Source organism: Schistocerca piceifrons, chromosome 4, assembly GCF_021461385.2.
Source record: "Schistocerca piceifrons isolate TAMUIC-IGC-003096 chromosome 4, iqSchPice1.1, whole genome shotgun sequence".
In the NCBI taxonomy this organism is placed as follows: Eukaryota; Metazoa; Arthropoda; class Insecta; order Orthoptera; family Acrididae; genus Schistocerca; species Schistocerca piceifrons.
The window spans coordinates 514603779-514622113 of record NC_060141.1 but is presented as its reverse complement, the minus strand read 5'-3'; the positions used below and the strand labels follow the sequence as shown (position 1 = coordinate 514622113).

Below are 18335 nucleotides of genomic sequence, written 5' to 3'. Positions count from 1 at the left end.
CTGTCTCTACTGATGGGTTTTATGCAACCTGCAATGCATTCAAATAACAAATGGTTCAAATGGTTCTGAGCACTATGGGACTTAACATCTGTGGTCATCAGTCCCCTAGAACTTAGAACTAGTAAACTAACTAACCTAAGGACATCACACACATCCATGCCCGAGGCAGGACTCGAACCTGCGACCGTAGCAGTCCCGCGGTTCCGGACTGAGCGCCTAGAACCGCTAGACCACCGCCATTCAAATAACACGCCAAGATTTTCATATTCTCCCACACTCTATGTGAAGACTGTTGCATGTAATGATATATCCGGAAACCAATACCCGCTAACATATGGACCGATTTACTTGTGACGAATAATGTGTAGTATTCGTTGGTGAGGTCAATTACAAGAAATGGCACAGTAAATTACCACAATATGCAAATCCTCGAACTGTTAGTGCTACAGAAGAAAATGAACAGGATCTTTTTGTGTAAAATGTGGTTAAAATCTGTAATGGGGTACACTTTCGCTAGAGGCTGCAGAGAATTATTGAAGAAAAACATGCAAAAGTCGCCTTCAAACGTGTTTTTCCTTAATAACTCGAAAATCGTGGCCTCCAGCGAAAACGAAACTCTATATAAAAAATAATTATATTAAATTTCAAGGTCCTGTTTTGTCTTTTTCTGTAGGACTAATGGTTTGCGCTTAACGAGCGAGAGGATGTAAAAGTCTCACATGTGCTTGAAGGTCTTGCGGATTGCATAAAATTCGTCCGCAAGAGCAGCTTAATCACCCTGTATAAGGGTGTCCTGCGATGTCAACATTCGTATTTGCGAGTTTGCTGGTTTCTTGTATGTGACATAACAATTAAGTAACTCAAGTATGTTTAAGACACATACTGTAGTTGCCCTGATGACAAAGCTATGACTTCTAAATGTACATTGGCATTGTAAAACGCTATGGAAAGGTAGTAGTTGGATTTTATTACCGAGTTTCCAGTTTATTTCATTACCTCGTTTTGTCAAAAAAAGGCTCTGTGGCTACCATGAAATACGAAAATTGGAACAATGTAAATGAAAGTTTTGAAGAAGAAGAATAAAAGAAAAGTATGATCATTATTCTTCTAGTCTCTATGACTGCAGCGAAAGTGCACGTCTGGAAGCGGAGTAATTCACGGTTCCAGGCAGTGTATCTTCCAAGACGTGGAGGCCGCAGGCAGAGAGGACGGAGCAGGATTAATACACTCCGCCGGTGGTCGGACGCAGGTAGCTCCCCCCACCCCCGGACCCCAGCACACGCATGCGCACAACGGACGGCCGGCAGAGCGCCGTGGCGGCGCTGTCCTCGAGGCCGGTAATTAAAGATAATTCCCGGTATATTTTTACACGTTGTAAGAAAAAAGCGCCGGCCGAGGAGTAAGCAAATAAGAGCGTCCTGTAATTACGGGCGGCGGGGTTCGGCGCCCGCCTTCCTCAAATTGGAAACGTGCTCGCACTGCCAATGGCTCAGGCCTGCCAACCTAGGCGAGCGGGCGAGCTGCTCTTCCTGGCCTGGGGGAAAGGATACGGCCGACACACCACGTCGCTTTACGGCGCAGTAAGAACCTTGAAAGAATCCATTACTCCCAAGTTAGATACTCTCTGAAAAGCAATTTCTCCGAAATTTTAGTGTGAAAACTCTTACAAGCGTTTTCAGTAAAACAAAAGTTATTAACATTCTACATCTTTATTCTTCTTGTCTACATATTTATATAGCCTTATGCCGTTAGAGGTCTCCGAAATGTAGCGTTTAACGTGGCGGGGTGTAACGTATCTATGTCTGTGAGTGAGAAACGCGTTTAGAATTTGAAAACCTCGTCCACAGATGAGGCAACTTCTCCAACAACTTGACAATACCAGATCAGACAGAAGCGATGCGACATCTGCAACAATCAATCGTCTTGTATTCACTGTCATCAGTTATGCTCCATTCATCCCGACTTAGCCCCATCCGACTTTCTCCTGTTTCCAAAAGTTAAAGAACACCTACGAGGACTTCACGTTGACAGTGATGAAGTGGGGGAGGTTAGGTCGTGGCTTCGTCAACCGAGTCAGGCGTTCTGAAGCAGCTGTAGGCTACAGCAAAATGGTCTCTCGTTCCGAGAAATGAGAACTAAATTTGTACACATGAAGAATAAAGATATAGATTGTTAATGAGGTAACACCTGAGAGATATTTTCCTGAAGGAATCATCAAAAGCTACCGCGATGTCATCGAAATAAGAACAATATAAAATGACCTCTCACAATCAGAAGCAAGATGATACTTTTTACTAAACTGACATTTACTGATTTTCATTTTTTCTTTTGATTTATTTGCTGCCGTACCTGACGTTTTCTGTATTCATAGGGAGAGCGTAGCCCACAGTAGCTCATTCTTCGGGTAATATTCATTTCTCAATTCCCGCAAACGTGACGGCATTTTGACGTCACGCACAATATCGACTACCGCATGATCGGCTATCGACTTTGTGACAAAGCTGTACTCTTACGTGTCAGCCTAACCATACACTCGGAAATATCCACATATTCGAAAATAAAGAACTAAATATTAGTGAAAAAGCAGAATATGAATTTTATTGCTGTTCGTTTCAGTTGCAGCAATTGAAGCTGTACTCCTAGGTTCTTGCCAAACCACACCCTCGGAAAACGCCACACGTTCGTAAATAAACAGCAAAAGATTTATGACAAGGAATAATATGAATATTAATGCTCTTCGATTCATTCGCAGCAATTTAAACTGTCCTCTTAGGTTCCAACCTAAGCACATACTCGGAAATCGCTAAATATTGATTTCATCCTTCGTTCTCAGATCAGACTGCATGCAAATAACATCTAATATTGCAGAACATACTTGTATTACATTCATAAGAAAGTAACAGAATGTGTCAACAATGCGAACATGAAAAAAATGCATGTGACAGGATCCGAGTCAACAACTTTCAACTCCAGAAACCAAGACGTTATTCATTATGCTAGCACCAACTAAAGTGATGTTTAACTCCGGTCTTGGTTATCATATTCTGTCTTGAATTCTTGTATCGTTGATGCGTTATTCAGTGGCATTTAATGAAAATGGTGATGCGTTTATGATACATTTTCAGTGCTCCGTTACACTGAAACGGTATACTCGAAATAATAAAACAAGTGAGTAACATTCTTATTTGAACATTACTGACGATAATAACTCACTCCCAAGAGAGCACTCTTATATGGAGGCATTAACCGTCGATAAATCAATACGTGACATTTTATTATAGCAATAATTATAATAAATCATTCCAAGAGTGACGTGTTTTTGTAAATGTGCAGTACGCGCATGAAATCTCGTGAGAAACCAGTATCGAATAGTAACGAAAGTCGAGAGACGATCGTGCGTCGTTCTTATTGTGTGTGACGTCAAAATGACGTCACGTCTGCGGGAGTTGTGAAACTAGCATCACTCTCATTCCTCTACAACAGATTTGGCCGTAGGAGAACGAAAGCATTTAACACTGGAAAAAAGGCGACTGCTTTTTGTAGAAACTGTTCAGAATCTGTAAAACGTGTTGGCCTGTTCCGCTTACTTCAGTGTTAGCTTTAAGCCTTTTAAGTAAGAAAAGGGCAAAGTTCGGATTCTGGCCCTATATGGGGCGAATCAGGCTCGACCGAGTGCCGAGTCATCATCTGCCAAAGTCGTCACCGAGTGCGGTGTGGACAGGCATGTGGTCAGCGCGCCACTCAACCGGTTGTTGTTCGGTTTCCTGGCATTGGAACGCTTCTAATCGGTCATGTAATTCCTCTGTTGGCCTCAAGAGCCTGAGTGCACCCCGTACCAGGGAAAAATCCCTGGCAGTGCCAGGAATCGAACGCGGGTCCTCCGCAAGTCAGTCAGTCGCGCTGCGGAGGTGGACTACCTATTAAGTATCTCAGGTGAAAACGGATAATCCACCTAACATTAGCGTCACGGTACTGAAAACATCTGAAACTGCGATGTGGCAGATCGTGGTTTGCCATCCCAAACCACTGCCAATTAGATTTTGCTGTGTGGCGATAAAATTGAAAGTTCTTTTGTTAAGCTACTTACAGAAAATGCGTAAATTTTCACTGTTATTTTAAACTCAGAATTAGTCTAACGATGGTTGTCCCAATCTGGTGGTTTCAGAAAACGGCGGTAACTTGATCAACGGGGAACTCGGAGGAGTGTCGAGGGAGCAATATCTGCTGGAAGGCAGAGGGAAGTGGAGGCAGGCGTTGCTTTACGTGCTCAAGTTCTGGACGAGGCGAGTGGGAGCCCTCAAGAGCTGACTGCTGTCTGCTAATTTAGCACGGCGCTAATCTATGGGGCAAGTTTCTTCTCGCTAGTACGCTCCAAGGAGTACCTCTGCACTGGCATAGTAATACTTAACCAACTACAAAAGCTGTGACTATCAAACTTGTCTGGAGTATTAAACTGAGGCGATTAGGCGTGCATAAATAAGTTAATATTTTTCGGAACAGAAAGATAGGGGAAGGGAGGGGCGACAGCTATTTTATAGGAAGACTTTTGGACCTTATAACGTCAAACTGAATGAACACAGAAATCACCTGCATGCTGCAACATGTGGACCGGAAGCTAGACTGTCTTTTGGAGGTCAGATGTGTAAATTACATAAAGCAAAGGCGCCTTAGTGCAGTCTGGATTTACTGTGTGGCGTCCAATATGTTTCTCTAGTATTTCCTGTCTCCTAGAAATCTATATAAACTTCCAAACTTTTAAGAAATTCCGAGGTCTTCGAATACGCCAATCAAAATATTCACTTGTATGTCGTTCGGAAAGGCATTTGCTGCTATCATGTTACTGTAGGAAGGTGGAAGTGATGTCCAGGTTTTGCGTTCCTAAAATGGGGCCTTCACATATTGTAACTCCACACAGCGACGCCGGAAGCAAAATTCAACCACGATGCCAACCTTTGAGTGAGCTTTTTGGACGCAAGATGAGAGAGCAATTGGCCAAAATACGCTAGCTGTGGGCAGGTTTTACCTTGATTTGTGTATGGGGATAATGCATTGTTTTTCCACCGTCGCATATGTCTTGTACGTACCACATACCGTAAAAACTTTGAATACGATGTTGGTAACTAGATGATTACTGGATCATGGATATTATCCATTTCTGGTTCGCTATTAGAACTGGATTTAACAGCGTAGTTGAACTCGATTCTGAACAGCCTAATGAAGAAGTGTATATCTTCGCAAAAGCACTCGTGCCCTTCTGTGGAGAAAGAAACTGTGGGGAATATTCACAAACGCTTGTGCAAAGTCTTTGGAGCGCAATTTTGTCGACAATCGACTCGTGAAGTATAGAATTTGAACTTATTTGTTCTTACATTCTGCACATTTAAAACTTTTTAATTTTCACTGTAAACGTCTTTCCACTTTCCAACAACTTTCGGCTATCGCAAAAAAAAAAAACTTCTTCCACAAAAGCGTTGTTAATTTAACATGTCTACAATATAACAATTATTTACGATACAGCAAAGTTCCAGCATCTTTGCGTGCTGTCATCTGCAGAAAATCTCGTATAAGCATTGCGAACTCAGTATTACACATGAAGAGACCTATGACTGACAAAGATGGGTGCTGTTATACGGGGGTTGCCCAGAAAGTAATGCACTGCATTTTTTTTTTCTCTGCCGAAAACAATGTTACGAATGCGAAAGGTTACGTATGTATTATCTGAAGTCTCCTGAGTGAATGCGCCAAGTTTTTGTTACTTCCGACCGATAGCGTAGCTGCAGGACAGTTTCAAAATGTCGTCTATAGGTGATGTACTTTACAAGCAACGCGTTGTCATTGAATTTCTCAATGCAGAGAAAGAAACCGAGGGGAATGTTCAAAAACGCTTGTGCAAAGTCTATGGAGCATCTGCTGTTTACAGAAGTACAGTTACTCGCTGAGCACGGAAGGTGAGGTCATCAGAAGGCGGTTCGGGGGAGCTCCACGATTTTGCAGCGGTCGGTGAGACCATCCACGGCTGACATACCTGACCTAGCCCTCTCGGACTTCCACTTGTTTGGGCCATTAAAGGATGCCATTCGTGGAAGACGTTTTGAGGACGATGAGGAAGTGACTCACACAGTGAAGCACTGTCTCCGCCACCAGGACAAGGATTGGTACAGACAGGGCATACACATCCTTATTTCGCGCTGGAGGAAGGCCATAGAACGAGATGGAGATTACGCGGAAAAATAGGGTGTGTAGATAAAACACCATTATTTCGTGTGTGTAATTCTCATTATGTTCAATAAAGAATTGTTGAAAAAAATGCGGTGCATTACTTTCTGCGCTACCCTCACAGATGGTGATCCGTCTTCGTATGAGACATTTTAAAAGACCGGCTGCTCCGTTAGTGGTATTTAATGGGATATGTTATGCACTGGAAACAAGTTTCATCCTCTTCCTTCTGCCTCTCAAATTCAACAAGAAAAAACAAAAAAACACTTCACTTAGACTACACGCACTGCTCACAGTCGCGTACATCCATACATTTGGCAATTACATCTGACCTGTGAGACGAAACACCTACAAAGCGCAAAGTTAATGTGTCAGTGTTCTAATGGATAAACCCTCTATCCGATTAGACGGTTGAACCAAATCAACCGAGTCTCCCAGCTAATAACGACAAATGAAAGATGCATTTACACGCATAACACAAACTGCATATTTCTGAGAAAGAAAATATGTCAAACATCACTCGGAAATATTGCGTCAACACTAATTGAGACCACATGCTGGGTAGCACTGCAACAGTTGCGGTGATGTATTTCCCGGCAAGAAGATATTACACAGCAAACAACAGTGCCACAAAAGTGAATGGAAGCATCCCTTAATGCCTCAAGAGAAGTCCTATTATTCGATGCCTTGTTTTAGTCAAGTTTTTCCACATATTTCTTTACTAACCAATTCGATTCAGTACCTATCCATTAGTTTCCCAATATACCCATGTTATCTTCAGTATTCTGCTGTAGCACATTTCAAACGCTTTTACTCTCCTCTTATCTGAACTTCGTCGTCTACTTTTCACTTCCGTACAAGCGAAAACTACAGGAAAATGCTTCAGAATAGATTTCCCAACACTGGAATTTATACTCGAAGTTAAAAAAATTATATTCTTCAGAAACGCTTTTCTTTTTATCTGTCGGTCTGCATCTTACCTCTATTTCAGTTGTCGTCAGTTTCTTTATTTCCCATATAGCAAAAGTCAACCAACAACTCTGAGTGTCTGATTGCAAAATCTAGTACCTTATCATCGCCTGGCATGTCGACTACCTTCAATTACTCTTATTTTACTTCTGGCGATATTCATCTTATAACATATTTTGGAGACACTTGCCCTTCCTTTCAATGAGACGGGAAGTATTTACAGATGAAAAGGAAAGTATGAATCGGCGGTCTGAAACATTCTCGTGACCACATGGACAATGCTGGCAGTCCCTTAGCAACAGCCTACAAGTTTGGTCCGACTATTATTTTCGCCAAGGTGCGTTTTGGGCTTTCAGCCACCTGCAAGTGGCGTGACATATATTTCAATCTTTCGTCAGTACATCGTCAAAAATATAGACTGCTGTTTGGATGCTCCACCTGGCCTGTGCAAAATAACAATTTTGTTCCGCGAGTTGTAAATTTGCAATATATAAGGGGCGATAAAAAAATTACTGTTTCATGGCCAGTCAGGCAAAATCACCGTGAACATTACGGCTATCATCTCACTGGCTCACCAGGTTGACGATACCTGTTTAGCAAAACACCTTGTCCCGCTGCGCGAAAAAGTGCGTAACAGCCTGCTGCACATCATCGTCCGGCAGGACTCGTCGACCCTTGAAGATCATTTTTAAGGGACTGAAGGCGTGATTAGCGCACGGTAAGAGCTCAGGATTATAGGGCAGATGCTCGAGTTCTCCCACTGTTGGCGTAACTTCTGCTTTACGACATTTGCGATATGGGGACGTGCATTATCAAAAAGCTCCAGCACCCCTTGCTGCAACAGCTTTCATCGCCTGCAACAATGCGCTCAAGAAATGTGTTGCCATCGACAATAAAACGTATCAGGTGCTTCAGACGAACAGCAATGGATGACGCTGGCCTGCCAGATCAGTCAGCGTCTTGTGTCGAATTGCGACGAGCAGGAAACTGGTTCAAAATGGCTCTAACCACTATGCGGCTTAACATTTAGGTCATCAGTCCCCTAGACTTAAAACTACTTAAACCTGACTAACCTAAAGACATCACACACACCCATGCCCGAGGCAGGATTCGAACCTGCGACGGTAGCAGCAGCACGGTTCCGGAGTGAAGCGCCTAGAACCGCTCGGCCACAGCGGCCGGCAGCAGGGAACTTCGGGCACCATTCCACAATGGTGGTTCTCGTCAGATATGCTGCTTCATACTTATTATTAATTCTGCGATGGATGTCTACCGGCCTTTGCCCTTCGGCAGCGAATAAATGAGTAACGGCACATATGTCCTTTTAGAACGCAGTTGGCAATATCATCGCCATAGTTCACGTTTCCGCATTTACCGCACGTACGTCAGAACCAAACTAATCCTTTGCCTCGATGCTGGTGCTTAAATATCCACATCGGAGTCGCACTACGTTGCATATACGCTGGGGCAAGGCCCTCGCACGCAAAGTTTTTGACCACCCCTTATTAGTCGTTAGATGTATTTGGTTGCTACTGTGTTTGTTGCTCCGATTTTTATATTTCTGATCGCGGCACTAACACTTCTTCATTTGTAATTTGCATAAAAACAGCACAATATCTGCCACGTTGCGCACTGACATCTGCCTTTACATTGGAAAATTGTATCTATGATCAAAGTTGCATTTTGCATTAGGTTCTTAAAGTACTGTTGAAATCAGTTAGGTGTATACATGAAATATTTTTTAATTGAAGTTTCTGTATGATTAGCACTCAGTACACCTTCCAGCTACTTCTCTTAAACAGTCGCCGCTCAGACTGAGACCTTTGTCGTAGCATTGCACCACCTTTCCAATAACCTCGTCATAGAAGGCAGCCGCCTGTGCTTTTTGCCGATTTTCTATGCTGGTCGGCAGCTTGTTATCTTTGCCAAAATGTCGTCTTCATAGCCAGCGGTTCATATGAGCAGAGATGAAAATCAGCTAGCGCCAAGTCCGGGCAGTATGGTGGGTGGTGCCACACTTCTCACCGGAAACGCTGCAGGGGCGTCCTCACTGTGCGCTCAGAACTGAAAAGAGCGACGTGAGGCGATCGTGGAGAATACTAGAGGCACTGTCCAACACATTTGTGCAAAGTTTCATGGGATTTTCACTGTGATTTACATATCGCGATCGATCGCACCTTACTTTCTGAACAGCCCACGTATGCTGAATATTACAAAAATAATGTAATACATTTTATATAAAGGAATTAATACTACGTGTTTTGCTCACAGTTAATAAATTTAATAAGTTGGAATAACACTTGGAATGATAACACTATAGAAAATGCGCTTGAATTATAAATGCGAAAATCGAAACAACAAATCAAATAGTTCAAACGACTCTGAGCACTATGGGACTTAACATCTGAGGTCATCAATCCCCTAGAACTTAGAACTACTTAAACCTAACTAACCTAAGGACATCACACACATCCATGCCTGAGGCAGAATTCGAACCTGCGACCGCAGCAGCGCGGTTCCGGACTGAAGCGCTTAGAACCGCTCGGCCACACTGACCGGTCATAACAAGAAGAAACAGAGTAGAAAGCAAGTACATCTAATGAGTAATATATCGCAAATGTATAACTCGCGAAAATAGTAGCTAAGCAAAATTTTTACTCCACAGGCCAGCTGCAGCATTCAAATTGCAGCCGATGTGCTAACTTTTTAAGACTGAAATACACATCACGCCAATTGAGATGAGCGAAAACGCGTATTAGCGTAATTCTTACAATAATATAATTCAAATGTTTTATTGCTTCTTTTCGTCTCTGTTGAGCTCATGATACTGTCGTTCGGGGCTGTTAAACTTACAAAGGCTGATTTCAAAAACCTTCACACAGGTAGTGTCATTCGAAGTGGGGAACGCTTTGTGGCGTTGCTTTTCCCAAAGCCCGCGTGTATATTTATTCGAGAGTGTCAGACTCGCGGTACAAACCCGGCACAACTACCACCGTGACGGTGAAGGCGGTTTCGATAAGGCGGCGCAGGCGCCAGGGTTTTATCCCGCCTTGAATGACTGGATCGTCGCGCCGGCAAAAGAGGCGGCAGGCGGCCGCGAGTGGCGCTGTGGAGGGTCGGGCTGGTGCTGGTGCGCTTTGAGGTGCCGGGCGGCCGTACCTACCTACCTGCCTGCCTGCAGCTGAATAGAGGCCCACTGGTCCCGGGCTTGTTTGCGGCGCGGTGACAGCCGCCGGCCGGAGCGGAGACATCAAACACGGCGCGGACGCTAATTATTCCCGCTGGCCCAGCCTTCTTTTTCGAGTCGGCTAATCCCGCCCCTAATTATAACGCGGCGACGATCAATCCGCCGCTTGCACCCTCAAAAGTTCACATAAAAATATTCCCCCCGGATTGATTTTCTTTCTCTTTCTCCCGCCCTCACTCGGATCGTCAAACGTTCGTGACTGACGAAGCGGTACGGAGGCGCGGCCTACTCGGTGTCCGTAGCACCGGGTGTCATTCTCCGGGGCGGCTAAATATCAAAGCTGAATCACTGCGCGCCACAGCACACTCCGCTTACATTTCGCATTTCCGTGCATTTTCTTCCTAAAAGCAGCGGCGTTGCCAAACGAGGACGAAACTCTCGGATTTCGTGCGTTCTATTAGGAGTTTCACGCAAAGTAAATATCGGTGTTAATTCGTGCATCCCTAGTGAAAAGCTGGAGCAACTTTCCAAATCAAAGAAGAAGAAAAAACCTCGATGTTTGTAGCCGCAGCCCTCGCTTCACAAATTTTTCGCTCAAAGTGCGAGTCTCTGCGTATTCGTTGATATCTGAACGATAAAATAAATAATATCTACGTTTATCATAAACATACTCGGAAAATCATCGTCGCCGGCTGGAGTGGCCGAGCGGTTCTAGGCGCCACAGTCTGGACCCGCGCGACCGCTACGGTCGCAGGTTCGAATCCTGCCTCGGGCATGGATGTGAGTGATGTCCTTAGGTTAGTTAGGTTTAAGTAGTTCTAAGTTCTAGGGGACTGATGACCTTAGAAGTTAAGTCCTATAGTGTTCAGAGCCAAAATCATCGTCATAAAATTCACATGGATATACAACACAATTGTGCGTAACGCAAGAGCGTGTACTCTATGAGGAAACTGCAACTGTTAACGAGGGGTATGGCTTACAATCTAAAGTAGTTAACGATAGTGTGGAAGCCATGCTAGGTCACTTTTGTACGAGATAAACCGCATATAAACGAGATATCTGGGCGAATGGACACAGGACTTTTTGCGTTGCCCTTTATAGAAAATGTTGAACACTACAATTAGGATGTACACTGAGAAAATTTCCAGCAGACACTACTAACTGGTAACGATATTTCTATTCTGGGTTATTTATTTGTCTTTTAGCTGTCTTCCAAGTGTCACAAGGCTCATCGTTCATTGCTGATACTTCCCCGCACTTGTCTATATGTGGAAGCTCTGCTCGTGATCAAATAACTTAACGGGTTTGCTGCCGGGGTGACGTCGTCGAACACCGCCGATATTTCGACAGGAGCACACCCTGCCATTCTCAAGGCAAAAATGCAATGAAGAAGAAATGTGCAAGCAAATTTAATACCTCGGTTCACATAGGAGAAACAGAGAGATTCTGGCTTGCACGTCCAGCTATTGGGATAGTGTTATTAAGGAAGCTGTTGAAATCAGACTATCAAGCAAATGGTGGATTTTGTTTAAATGCTGCTTGGAATCCGGCTCTGTCTCTCATCAAAAAACAGAGGGACAGAATTAGTGCTACCTCACCTGTTGATTAATAGTAACTATCGATATTTCTGATGTTGGTTATCTTTGGTTGTGTTGACACTTGTTCTGTGTGTGGTGTCTTCCTTGTTTCTCCTCTGTGATCCGAAGTATTAAATTTGCTTGCACATTTTTTCTTCATTGCATTTGTGCCTTGAGAATGGCAGGGTGTGCTCCTGTCTACGTGTTCAACGACGTCACCCGGCAGCAAACCCGTAAGTTATTTGAACATTCGATTCGCCGGGAAAAGTTAAGGTGCTGTTTCATTCGATACCAACAATCAATTACTTTTACATAAAAACAAGTAACCTGCCGAATTTATTTATTTATTGCTCCGTGGGACCAAATTAAGGAGAAGTCTCCATGGTCATGGAACGAGTCAATACATGAAATTATAACACGATATTAGAAACAGATAAAATGAAATATAAAAAGACATATTCAGGTGACAAGTCGTAAGTTTAAATGAAGAAAATCAACAATGTAACACTGGAATTTGCTTAATTTTTTAGCTCTTCCAGGAGCTCCTCGACAGAACAGAAGGAGTGAGCCATGAGGAAACTCTTCAGTTTAGACTTAAAAGAGTTTGGGCTACTGCTAAGATTTTTGAGTTCTTGTGGTAGCTTATTGAAAATGGATGCAGCAGAATACTGCACTTCTTTCTGCACAAGAGTCAAGGAAGTGCATTCTACAAGCAGATTTGATTTCTGCCTAGTATTAACTGAGTGAAAGCTGCTAACTCTTGGGAATAGGCTAATATTGCTAGCAACAAACGACATTAAAGAAAATATATACTGTGAGGGCAATGTCAGAATTCCCAGATTTTTGAATAGGGGTCGACAAGAGGTTCTCCAACTTACACCACATATAGCTCGAACAGCCCGTTTTTGAGCCAAAAATACCCTTTTTGAATCAGAAGAATTACCCTAAAAAATAATACCGTACGACATAAGCGTATGAAAATATGCGAAGTGGACTACTTTTCGTGTTGAAGTGTCACTTATTTCAGATACTGTTCTAATGGTAAATAAAGCAGCATTCAGCTTCTGAACAAGATCCTGGACATGGGCTTTCCACAACAGCTTACTATCTATCCGAACGCCTAGGAACTATAACTGTTCCGTCTCGCTTATAATATGCCTATTTTGTCTGATCAAAATATCGGTTCTTGTTGAATTGTGAGTTATAAACTGTAAAAACTGAGTCTTACTGTGATTTAGCATCAAATTATTTTCCACAAGCCACGAACTTATTTCATGAACTACATTATTTGTTACTGTTTCAATGTTACACACAAGATCCTTCACTATCAAGCTGGTGTCATCAGCAAACAGAAATATTTTTGAATCACCTGTAATACTAGAAGGCATATCATTTATATAAATAAGAAACAGCAGTGGCCCCAGCACCGACCCTTGGGGAACGCCCCACTTAACAGTGCCCCATTGGGACAACATCACTACCACTCTCAATATTGCGGAGAATTACCCTCTGCTTTCTGTTCTTAAAGTAAGAGGCGAACCAATTGTAAGCTACTCCCCTTACTCCATAATGGTCCAACTTCTGCAGTAATATTTTGTGGTCAACACAGTCAAAAGCCTTCGTTAAATCAAAGAAAACACCTAGCGTTCGCAACCTTTTATTTAATCCGTCCAAAACCTCACAGAGAAAAGAGAATATAGCATTTTCAGTTGTTAAACCATTTCTAAAACCAAACTGAACATTTGACAGCAAATTATGTGAATTTAAATGCTCCAGTAACCTTGTATATACAACCTTCTCGATAACTTTAGCAAGCACCGATGGCATAGAAATAGGTCTAAAATTGTCAACATTATCAATGTCTCCCTTTTTATAAAGTGGCTTCACTACCGAGTACTTTAATCGGTCAGGAAACCGACCACTCCTAAAGGAAAAGTTACAGATATGGCTGAGAACTGGGCTAACATACATAGAACAATACTTCAGTATTCTGCTAGATACCCCGTCATATCCATGAGAGAATTCGTCTGAAGGACACCACTACAGTTTCACCAAAGATCAAATTACCCGTAGGACGTAATTTACAGTAAGTGTTATCACCTGATAAAGAATCTGCTGTAACGTGAAAGCAATCTAATGGATAAACTAACATTACATGAGAAAAAAATGGAATCTACGTGCTGTTTCTGTTATAATTGTCTTAAGGAGATTTGTCTGCACCCAAGAAGAATGTCATAGAAATTTTGAAAATATCAAGTAACAGAACATCTAAAAATATGCATAGTATACCCCGAGAAAACTGCTCTGATAGTTTCAAAAATAGCGTATACAAACTTTCCTCTAACGCTAGCTAATCCGGGAACGGAATGGGAGTCAGTTACAGAGAGAGTTATATTAGAAGTATTCTCTGCCACAACCATACAGTTTTCAGGCTGTAGTTGTACATCTCCTTACAGCTATAGTTGACAAATTGTGGAATGGAAGGAAAATAGTCATTAGATAGTGAAGACGACAACTTGGAAATGGACAAGAATGGAAAAGAAGAAACGATCGTGTTCTTGTTCAATCAGCCACCTGCGTCGTTCGACACGAGTAATACGGAAACCACAGAAAACTCAAATGTGGATGAACATCGCATCTCTCTAATACGAGTCGGTACTACCCCATCTCACTGAGTAAAATTTGTGGAAGGTGGGGGCGGTCCCTACCAACATCCGATAGCTTCATCTGTTACAGAGTGAGCTACTGTTGCGAATAAAACGAAGGGAAAGCACATTACAAAGCATAAAGAATACCTAAGCAATATCGTGCAGGGTTGTGAAATGCTTGTGCAACTCTGTCGGAGAAAAGAAATGGGAAGAGTATTGCTCTCTGCAGGGTACCGGAGAAGATTGTTTAGAATGATGGCCGTCATACGAGAACAAAGGCGCGTGGAGGAGACAAAGCGGGAACAAGACGCGAACGCAAATGTTACCGAGGACTGGGCGCTCCAGGTGGGAGGAAAAGGCTGCACTTTGCGACGCCGCGGCGCCTCTAAAGACGTAAATCGAAAGGCACAACTTTAATTTCGCGCGGCAGGCGCGGGCATTAGAGCGCAGTGGGTATTAGAGCTCAGATTAAATGAGACGGGGCGGCGGCTTCCTCGCGTGTGGGGTGCGTGTGAGGCAGCCGACAAAGGCCGCGGGACCACTCGGGGGCGTTTTTACGGCGGGCCTAAAAGCGGGCGCGGCGCCGCGCCACTGTTATTAAGCCGCGCGGCTCGAGGGCGGCCACACGCCGACTCCTCCTGGGCAAACAGCTCGTGGGAATGCAGCCCGACGGTGCCTTCGACAACCTCCGATATTCCGATAGGTGAACACCTGGTCATTTTCCATTTTCCAGGCACAGATGAAACGAGAGAGCGCTGTGCAGGGAAATACGGCGCATGCAGAAAGATAACACACATGCGCGTGCGCGCGCGGTCACACACACACACACACGCACACACACACACACACACACACACACACATACACACACACACACACATCGTAAACAACTAGCGCCACCGCACAACTAAAGATGACCACTGTCATGAATTATCTATAGCGAATACCAAAATGAAAAATGCTCTTATCGTAACACAAAAATGGCGAATTTGTCCTGGGTAGAGTTAGGTGCAGTAGAACCCCTCTAATCCGTCACCTTCGGGACCGGGACTATGGTCGGAACGAGAAAAAGGTCGGATTATCCGAAAAATCTAATATTTATCGCAAAAAATATAAAAAGACATTTAGTACAAATAATTACACGATTTAAGAACTAAAAGATGTCTACAGTAATATAAAAATATGTTTTTTACACAGTGTTAAACAGTATATTAACTAAAAAAACGTCTACACACACTATAATATGTATTGGTTTTGAAAGGAAAACGACAAACAAATTACAGCACTGTACTGTACATAATAAGGTATAAACGACACATACTGTAACCAAAAAATGTTTATAGCACTGTATATAAAGAAGTAATTTTTTACAAAGAAATAAACTACTGTATGTATAAACTAAGAAATGATTATACTGTATGCATTGTTTTTCAGTAAAAACGAAAACAAATTACTTGGAAAAAAAGTCGGGGATACATTTTTGACGAGTTTTCGAAGGATCAATCCAGCCTTCACTGTCAAAAAATTTACTTTCGGCTTCCAGTTTTTTGTGCGAAACTATCGCTTTTTCTTTGAGAATTGGCCCGGATATTGGAGTTCCTTTCCTTCTTTCTTGACAAAACCACATCCACAATGCGTTATCAAGCAGTTCAAGTTTAGGCTTTTTTAATGTTTTGCGATTCTTCAGAGTGTTTTCACCATCAATCGTAACTGTATAGTAGTCTTCCTCCAATCCTTAATTGTCGTAACACCTACATTCAGTTACTTTGCAATTTTTTGGAGCGAATCTCCTTCGTCCAGACTTTGTAGCACTGCTAATTTTTCATTTAGTGAAAAGAGGTACGTCTTTACGTTCGAATCCAGACATGTTCAAAAACAGACAACTGTACACACAGTGAATCTACAGTAATAAGTACGGTATAGAACACGGAATAAAGCAAACAACGAAGTTTTTTAATCACAACAAAGGATAAAACTGCACAATAACGGACAGTATAACAATATGCACAGAGATAGACACCGCAACAATGGCCCGACAGGCGTCCAGTCAGTTGGCACAGGCTCGCGGGCCTCAGTATAGTCGGACTAACCGGAATGACGGACCATCCAAGGTCGGATTAGAGGGGTTCTACTGTATGTGAAAGAAGGGAACTAGCTTTTCGACTTATCTGCAGCTTCAAAGAGTTTTAAAACAAAACATCATGACATATTCGTGGTGTAAGGGACCAAACTGCTGAGGTCATCGGTCCCTAAGCCTACACACTATTTAATCTAACTTAAACTAACTTATGCTAAGGATAACACACACCCATGCCCGAGGGCGGAATCGAACCACCGACACAGGGAGCAGCGCGATCCGTAGCAAGGCCCCTGAGACGGCGCGGCCCATATACTCGTGCTTCTTTATTTGTTAATATTAGTACCTATGAATACAATATACTGCACCGTGTCAAGTGTACTAACATGATACATGATGTAATGTCGTATAACATGACACATCACATCATGTCAGCAAACATGGCATTTGTCATGGCCTGCAGTATGACACAGTATCTCATTAAAGTTCAGGATGTATACATCCCCACTCAGAGATACATCCTATCACCGATGTGCCCCCACTCTCGGATACTTCCTATTGTAGATGCATTCCACTTTCTAGAAGCACGTAACTTTTGTGTCTACTTCTTCTTACATCACTCATCATCCACGTAACTGTGGGTGCGTCTATGGGAGCTCACTGCGCTGGGGAAGTAGGGTTAACTCGTAAAAAGCGCAACTAGATCAAGATGTTTTGATTTAAATATCTCTGAAGCTGCCACATAAGTCGAAAAGCTAGTTCCCTTCTTTTCAAATGGTTCAAATAGCTCTGAGCACTATGGGACTTATCCCAAGAATGGCCACTTACAATGTTTCAAGAACCAGTTTTAAATGATGATTCTACAAATATACTACAACTCCTTACTTATTGCTCACATACGGGTCACGAGGACAAGATTAGATTAAATACAGCAATCGCTCTTCCCACACTCAATACGTGAATGGAATGAGAAGAAACCCAAATAACTGGTACAATGAGACACACTCTCCGCCATGCACTTCACAGTGGTTTGCAGAGTATAGATGTAGAACGTCGGAGGTCATCAGTCCCCTAGATTTAGAACTACTTAAACCTAACTAACCTAAGGACATCACACACAACCATGCCCGAGGCAGGATTCGAACCTGCGACCGTAGCAGTAGCGCGGTTCCGGACTGAAGCGCCTAGAACCGCTCGGCCCCTAACTCTAAACCAGCACATATCCGCATTTTTTTATGCGACGATAGGAGCATTTTTCATTCTGGTTTCATCTTGCCCTCTATCACAATTTTGACATTAGATCGCCATAGCTTGGCAACCGACGTAGTGTATGGTTCTTTACTGTCTTTCGAACCATGTTGCTTATATCGTGGCGAGTGTGAAAAACTCACAAAAAAGTGTTTTTCGCACGTAAAATCCAAATAAAGGTAGATCTTTGAAAGCGCGTTTTCTGTTTTATCGTAAGAATGCATTTTTTGTTTATTTGATTCACGTTAAACCGTCCCGGCGCAATTAATTCACATGAGAACGAATTTTACCTGCTACATTTAGCTCGAATTTAAACCATCGTATCTCGACAACGATAAAGATTACTGGATGAAAAGAATTCTGTTAGTGTCTATTCATTTATCTACCTTCGTGCAAAGTTTTAACCAATTGGT

General features: G+C 42.8%; 1 protein-coding gene across 1 annotated transcript in view; it reads right to left on the bottom strand.

Annotated features, from left to right (window-relative positions):
- LOC124795955 (inactive tyrosine-protein kinase 7-like) overlaps nucleotides 1-18335 on the bottom strand; it is a gene marked incomplete at its 5' end in the record, with an annotated part of 453772 nt that overhangs the window by 241052 nt on the left and 194385 nt on the right. The window lies entirely within an intron of this gene.